The following is a 7674-nucleotide window of genomic DNA, read 5'->3' on the forward strand; positions in this document are numbered from 1 at the left end:
GCAAGGTGGACTTGGCCAAGAGGAAGATTTGTAAAGTGGCAGCACAGGTAGTGGAATCTCTGGGTGGGTGGGTTATTAGCCACCTGGACATCAGTTATTGGCAGCCAGCCTTCTATGGGGTGGGTGGGGTGCACCTTTCAGAATGGGACACAGACATCTGGCTGCATGGCATTTGGGATGGGTTGTTTTGTTGGTTACAGGCATAGGAGCATTGGCGGGAGCAAGGGGAGCTGATCGCCCCCCCCCTCTACTAGTGGGTTGGGCATTGGGATGGATCCTTTTTGTTAGAGAGGCAGTACTTGCATGCCCTCATCCCATGGTCAGAGGACTCCCTTAAAGGGTCGTGGGGTGAAGCCAAACAAGGGCATGCCCAGGTTAGGGGCTGTCAACGGGGCTCTCGCCACCAGGTGGCAAGGGGATCATGTAGTGCCCAGCGCCCATGTGGCTCCTGGGGGGATTGCCACTCCTCAGTTTCACTTTCAGCAGGTGGGCTGGGGGGTGGGGAGTTATGGGGCGGTAAGCAGGTCACCTGAATCAGGATTCATCCCTATGCTGTGCCAATGTTCCTGCAGTGTAATCAAGAAAAGTGGTAGCCTTTGTTTCTCCAAAATATCTGGTGGTTAGTCTGTTACTTCTCACCCAGTCTCACCTCCCCCTCTGTCCCCTGGGCCCACAATCTTAACACCTTGCTTTGTGGCTACTGGAAGTATTCAGCAACTAGATTGCCAGGAAGAATCATCCAGGTCAAATGGTGTTGGGACTGCACCCATGAAATTCTAAACACAGCCTGCAGAGGGCTTTGTGCTTTGTGCTTGTTTGTTTGTTTCCTGTAGCAGGTGCAAATCTTGTGCCACATGTTGACTTTGATGAAACTTAAAAAAAAAAAATGCTGCGATAAATCCGCTGGTTTGGGGATATGACAGGGCTCTTTGTTGTTCTTGGAATTAATTTCAGCGCGGACAATCAATTGAGGTTATGTTCTATCCCTGTCATGGGGTCTTGCTTGTAACTTTTACTTTGTATAAAATCTCTGTAATATTCCTCCACTTGGGTTTTCAGGAGAAACAGCTGTTCAGCTCAGGACTTGAAACTGAACCTTACTGTAGGGAGCCTCTTTACAGTCTGATGCTGTGAATTTCACTGCAAGCGAACATTTAATTTTTCTCTAGCATGAACCAATTAATATATCTATATTCATTTTCCAGTAGTACAGAATCTTTTTGTCACCTGGCCCAAACAGTCATGTACTCCTCAAAATGCCCACATCTTGATTTGACATGTCCCTGCAAAACAGTCTTTTTTGAATGGGAGAAACAATAACTTGGTATCTGGGCTCATGGTGAAACTCTTCAGCCACTGCCTGTTCACATTTAAGGTGGGCTGAATGGTCTGAAAATGAGCCCAAAGCATAATTATGTGAAAACTCCAAAGGTGTTCATGTGGATTAGCTAAGGTTACCAACCTCCAGGAGGTGCTTGGAGATTTCCTAGAATTACAAACTGATCTCCAGACCACAGAGATTAGGTTGCTTCGAGATTTCTGGTCTACAGCGGCGTGCTGAGCAGACTCACCTCCCGGACCTCCCGGGGGGTGAAAGCTGTGCACCAGCAGAAAGGAGGGGTGGCGAGGAATCACTACCTCCCACAGAGCCTGGCTGAAAGGCTCCTAGCCAGGGGACTTTTGAGAGGTCGCCTCTTTGGCAGCGCAATGCTGGGGAATCGAGGCGCTTCTCCATCCCGATGGTCCTCCTGCTGAGTGTCCGAATGGAAGAAGCGACGCTGACCGGGGCAAGTGCTGGAGATCAAGTGGTTAAAACATAGGCTAAACAAGGCTGTATGACCTAAGATGAACTGTGAGTCGGATTAAGGTGTATTTGCAATTCAAAACGAAAGCTCCCTACCCCATGGACTAGAAAGTAAAGCGAGTGGGGGAGGAGCCCCTCCCATGCGCATAAACTTACAAGTGAGACTGGGAGGGGGGAATGGAAACAAAAGTGATGAAACCTGTTGGGAAAGACTTACCAAGGCATGCATGAGCGTTTGAGTGCATATTCAGAAACTTTGCTAATCTTTGTGAAAGTAAACAACTCATAAAGATGGCAAGGAAGAGGACGGAGAAGGAGAAACTTTTAAAAGCAAAAGTAGCTGAGAGTCCACGACCGGAAGGAACCACCGAGTTGGCCAAAATGTTGGCAGAGTCCCTGCGCCCCCTGCTGGATCAGATGACTAATCTCAAGGAATAGCTGTCAACAATGAACCAATGTATCACTACTCAGCAGACACAATTGAACGAGACTCTTAAAATTACGGAACAAACAGCTGAGAAAGTGAAAGAAGTTGACGCCACTGCTCAAAAAGTGAAGAAAAAGGTACAAAAATTGGAAAAGAAGCACATTTCAACAGAAGAACAGCTTTTACAATTACAAATGGAGAAGGCAAACCTGGTCCTTCGTTTCCAAGGTGTCCCAGAGACTAAAGGTGAGAATCTGAAGCAAATGATGAGCGAAGCATTGGCCCCAGTGACAGATTTGAAGGCAGACTATCTCATGAGCGAAATGGATGTGGCCTACAGGTCCTATTCCATATACATAAAGAAGAATAATCTGCCTGGGGAAATAGTAATGAGATTCTCGAAGAGGCACATGAGGGATTGTATCCTGAGAGCGACGGCAGGGACACCCTTGAAAATTGGGGACAGTACTATCAGGATTCTGAAAGATATCCCATTTGAAATAAGACAAAGGAAAAAGAAATATAAAGATTTAATTCTTTTTTTAAAAAAAACAAAAACAAATGCAATTAGCTACCGGTGGTTATATCCCGAGGGCGTAACCTTCAAACTTCAGGACAAAAGAGAAAAGATTGACTCTGTTTCCAAAGCACGGGACTTTCTGAGAATCCAGTTGGGTGAGCCAGAGGAGGTGGATAAAGAGGAAAAGGACAGTAAGTCCAGTGGCAAGCTGGACTCGGGGTCTTCTGGAGAGGACTCTCTGTCTGAGAAAGAGGCAGCAGCTCCTAAAAGTCCTTATAAACTGCGGAAAAGACAGGATAAGAAAAAATGAAGGCTGAAGGAAATGAAGGCACCATCTCTGAATTGTGCCTTTGAAAATACTGTTGTTAATATTGAGATGCTTAGGGGTCTGTTTCCAACAGCTAAATTTAAGATTTAAAAGTTATATTAGCATATCTGACGAAGTTCATAAAATAGTTAGCATTTTAAGGGATGGCATTGTGTACAAGCTAATTTGATTATCTCTTCTCTTGGGTTTTTAGTTAGTAGTGGTTATCTTTTCTTTCTCCTTAAATGTAGTTCCCCTCCCCTATTTTCATTGTAGTTTGTAGTCCTTATATAAAATACAATTAAAAAATCCCCTTTGGGGGGGCCAAAAAAAAGTTTGCTTGGGGGAAATGGCTGCTTTGGAGGGTGTACTGTATGGCAGTATACCCAGCTGAGGCCCCTCCCCAGGCCCCAACTCCATGTCTCCAGGAATCTCCCAACCTGGAGCTGGCAACCCTAGAATTAGCCCTTCAGTACCAATAAATCACGCTGATCGCAGATCTGAATCAGGAATGTCTCGTAAACCCATCAGGTCCCAGATCAATTCATTTCATGGATTTGTTTGGAAGACAGTCGCTAACCAGGGACTGATTCTGGTGCCAAGAAATTTACCCAGACCTTCTGATCTAATGTACTAACCCACTTTCCTCCTGCTGTCTTCATGTCTAGGTCAGATTATAAGTGACAAGAGAATTTCTCATCTTCGTTACCACTGTTGCCGGAATTGATAGGAGTCAGGCTGCCCTCGGGCCAAGGTTTGTTATCTGTCATTAGCCTGAGAGGGACAAGCAGTGCAATCCCCTGACATGGTGAAAGCTGACTCATGCACTCCTTCCTTAGCGGTGGAAGGCACCATCTCTGAGAGGTGCAATCTTCAGATGAAACAGCAATCTGAGTGGCTGTAGGCATACATTTCATAGGTATGCGTTGGCAGCCTCGCGCTCTTTGTTCCTCTGAATGGGGGAAGGAGTGTAAGCAGCCGCCACTGCAATCACTCTGGCAGCTTGGGCTGTCAGTTCCCAATGCTGTTCTCTCCCCTCTCCTTTCATGGGGGCTTGCAGACTGGATCAGGTGAATTTTATGCAGAAATAGTGCAGCCTCTAGAGTCTTGTGAAGTATATAGGCCACCAGACAAGGAAACCGCTACACTGTTTCGGAGGCCTATCCATTCCCATAAGAAATCGTAAAGTCTCCCTTCAACACAACCTGGTGTGAGCTGTACATATTTTAGGAACTTCTATGGCTATATCTATTTTGTTGCCAAAAGTATTTAAGGGACTGGGGGAAATAACTGACCTCTGTGTATGTGTGAGTGTGTGTCACTCATCACTACCACCATATACTATCAGGCAAGATGCACTGGAAAACAATCTTTCTTGTTCCCATCATTAGATGACAAAGCTCTATTTCCTTCAGACTCCGGACACAACTCATCACCAAAAAGCTCAGTGAAGGCATTAGACAGATTCATGGAGGACAGTTCTATTAATGGCTACTGGTTTAGATGACTAAATGGAACCACGATATATAGAGTCAATTGATCTCTACATACCATTGCTAGGAGGCAACATCAAGGGAAGGCCTTGGCCTGTATGTTCTGTTTGTTGGTCTTCCAGGACTACTGGTTGGGATTAAGTGAAACAGATTTGTGGACTAGTTGGACTATTGGTCTGATCCAGCAGGGCACCCTTTCTATCCTTAAGGATGCAATCCTATTTCTCTTGGAATTAAGCTCCCTTGAAAGGAGTTTAATTAGACATATTTCCAAGTAATTTATGTTTAGGATTGGAGTGTAATTTTACCATTAAGAACAATGACATTTACTTATGCCTAATTTTAGTGCAATCTCACTTTTCATCTATAGTTACTGAACTCAGGTCTTGCTAGCAGCATTTGCATGTGCTTGTGCATGCACACCCACCCTCCCACACACCACACCTTGTGAAGGGAAAGTTAAGAGTAGGCTACAATATTTACACTCTATAGGATCACCCACAATCTTAGTAATAATTTATTGAATATGAGCTTTGAACAGAAGAAGTTTATTGAATCCCCCCTTTCTCCTGTCTTGCTACAGTCCCCTCCAACTACTCCAAAAACTGCTCCTAAGGGTTTGTGGACACTCAGAAACAGAATGGGATGCTGTGTGAACTGGTGAATCTTGAGAGGAAGCTAGCAGAAAATTCTACCCTCCCATCTAGAGAATAAGCAGGTATTAAGGAGGGTGTGCAAAAACCCTGACGAAGAATTATCTGCCAACACCCCAGCAAAGGCTAGAGCAGTTGGGAGGGGGTAAGTTTCAGAGGAAAAATGATCCAAGGAGAAGGGGTTGACAAACTGTGACGGACAACGCAGGTCCTGCCTCTCCCTAAGAGTGACCAATGAGAGTTGACAGGATGTTGGGGAGAGACAACTGGAAAACAGTCATTAAGAGGGCAGATGGGAGCTGGCAGCCAGGGAGCTGAGAGAGCAACCAGTATGTCTGATCGAGTGAAGCTGAGGAGAAGGTCAGTTTAAAACGAGTTGACTAAAAAGTGTCAGTTTGCAACACAAGATCCAAGATTCTAGAATAGGGGAATAGTTCAAAAGTTCAGTGGAAGCAAAACATTATGACCCCTGCCTTACTTTCTTCAGTGTTATGTTCATACCATAATAAAAGTTAACTTCTTGTTTTGTTTAACCCTGTGGGCTGTGTGCCTCAGGGAAAGAAACACACATATACACCAGTGAAGATATCGGTCTATACATGTTTAGGATATGAAAAAAAAATGGTGGCAGTATGTGAATGGAACAGTGTTTGGGTCCCCAACCCCAATAACTCTGTGAAGAGTTTGAGTAAGGGCCTGTTATTAAAGGGGACTGGGCTACACTGTCTGCTGATGTCACTGAGTAGACAGAGGACCTGAAAGGAAAAATGGTCAAGGCTCTCTAGAGATTTAGGAAGAGATATCATATTTTTTTTAATTTTAAATATCTTTATTTATATCATTTTCTCAAGTATAAACATGGACAGGGTAGAACACAAAAATGACAACAGCAAATTACAAGTGACCAATACATGCCATAAAATACATCATTAGCATTCTGTGCTCTTTCCACCCAAACATGCAACTATTAATAACAAACAACCCTAAATTCGAATATAGATATGAAATACTCTATATCAACTCTTGTGTGCATCCTGTAAACTCTAAAATAGCTTTAACCCTTGGAATTACTATTGACTAAAACAAACTAGACAGATTTAGATAATAATGACTATTTATAACTCAGTTAAACTTCAAATCCATTTGTGAAATTGAGACCACTCGGAGGGGATAAACTGTTGCTTTGACTTGCCCAAAAACCCATCATCCACTGGACATTGTGCTAAACCGTTCAACTTACTCATTACTGCATCCATCAAATAATGATTCCACAACTTTTTATACCACAGCTCTAAGGAAGGAGCGTTGAGATCTTTCCAGCAAGATGCGATCACTGTTTTAGCGGCATCTAACATTATTTCAATCATGGCTTTGTGTGCCCTGGATTTTAATGCCGTAGGCCACAAATTTAGGAATATAATTTCTGGTGAGAACGGGACCTGTACCGATGTGATTTTATTAATTTCATTTAATATATCCAGCCAAAATTTATTTACTTTTTCACATTTCCACCAACAATGTGCGTAATCCCCAACTTGCTGACACCCTTTCCAGCAATATGGTGAGTAATTCCCAGATATCATGGAAAGTTTGTGTGGGGTAGTGTACCATCTAGATGTTATTTTCAGAGTTTGGAGAGTTAATGATATAGTTTTATTTCTGAAACTGCTAGAGTTCCAGAATTCTTCCCAATGTTCTTCTGTGATAGGTATTGTGCAATCATTTTGCCATTTAGCTTGGTAGATTAAGGGAGTAACACTCGAAAGAGATATCATAAATGACTGTGCACTGGAACAGCTGGACATGGAGCCAACCAGAGGGGTAGTGATCTTGGATTTGGTTCTGAGCGGGTCTCAAGACCTTGTGAGACATGTAGAGGTTGTTATACCAGTTGGGAACAGTGACCACAATGCTATAAAGTTCAGCATTTAGATCAAGGAAGTCCAAAATGGTAACATTTGATTTCAAAAGAGAGAACTTTACAAAAATGAGGGGATTAATAAAAATGAAGCTGAAGGGGAAAGACAAGAGTCAAATCCTGAGAGGATGCTCAGAAGCTATTTAAAACCGCACCAACTGAAGTCCAAATAGAATGCATTCTGCAAGTTACGAAAGGCACTGCCAAGTCTAAAAGAAGGCCTGCATGGTTAACAATGCAAGTGAAGGAAGCTATAAAAAGTAAAGAGACATCTTGTGGAAGGCCTGCCCTAATGAATTGAACAGGAGGAACCACAGGCTCTGGCAAAAGAAATGTAGGTTAATAATTAGGTATGCAAAAAAAAAAAAAGATCTTGAGAGTGGGTTGCTAAAAGCATTAAGACAAACTATATATATATATACAGGGGTCATTTGGGGGGGACGCGGGGGGACGCCATCCCCCCAGGTGAGGTGCGGGAGGGCGGGGCCTGGGGCTCCCTGCTGGTGCCCGCTGGAGGTCGCCGCCGGCTGTGGGGAGGACACACTTCCGGTG

The sequence above is a fragment of the Gekko japonicus genome, unplaced genomic scaffold (genome assembly GCF_001447785.1).
Source record: "Gekko japonicus isolate JY-2015 unplaced genomic scaffold, Gekko_japonicus_V1.1 scaffold39, whole genome shotgun sequence".
NCBI lineage: Eukaryota > Metazoa > Chordata > Lepidosauria > Squamata > Gekkonidae > Gekko > Gekko japonicus.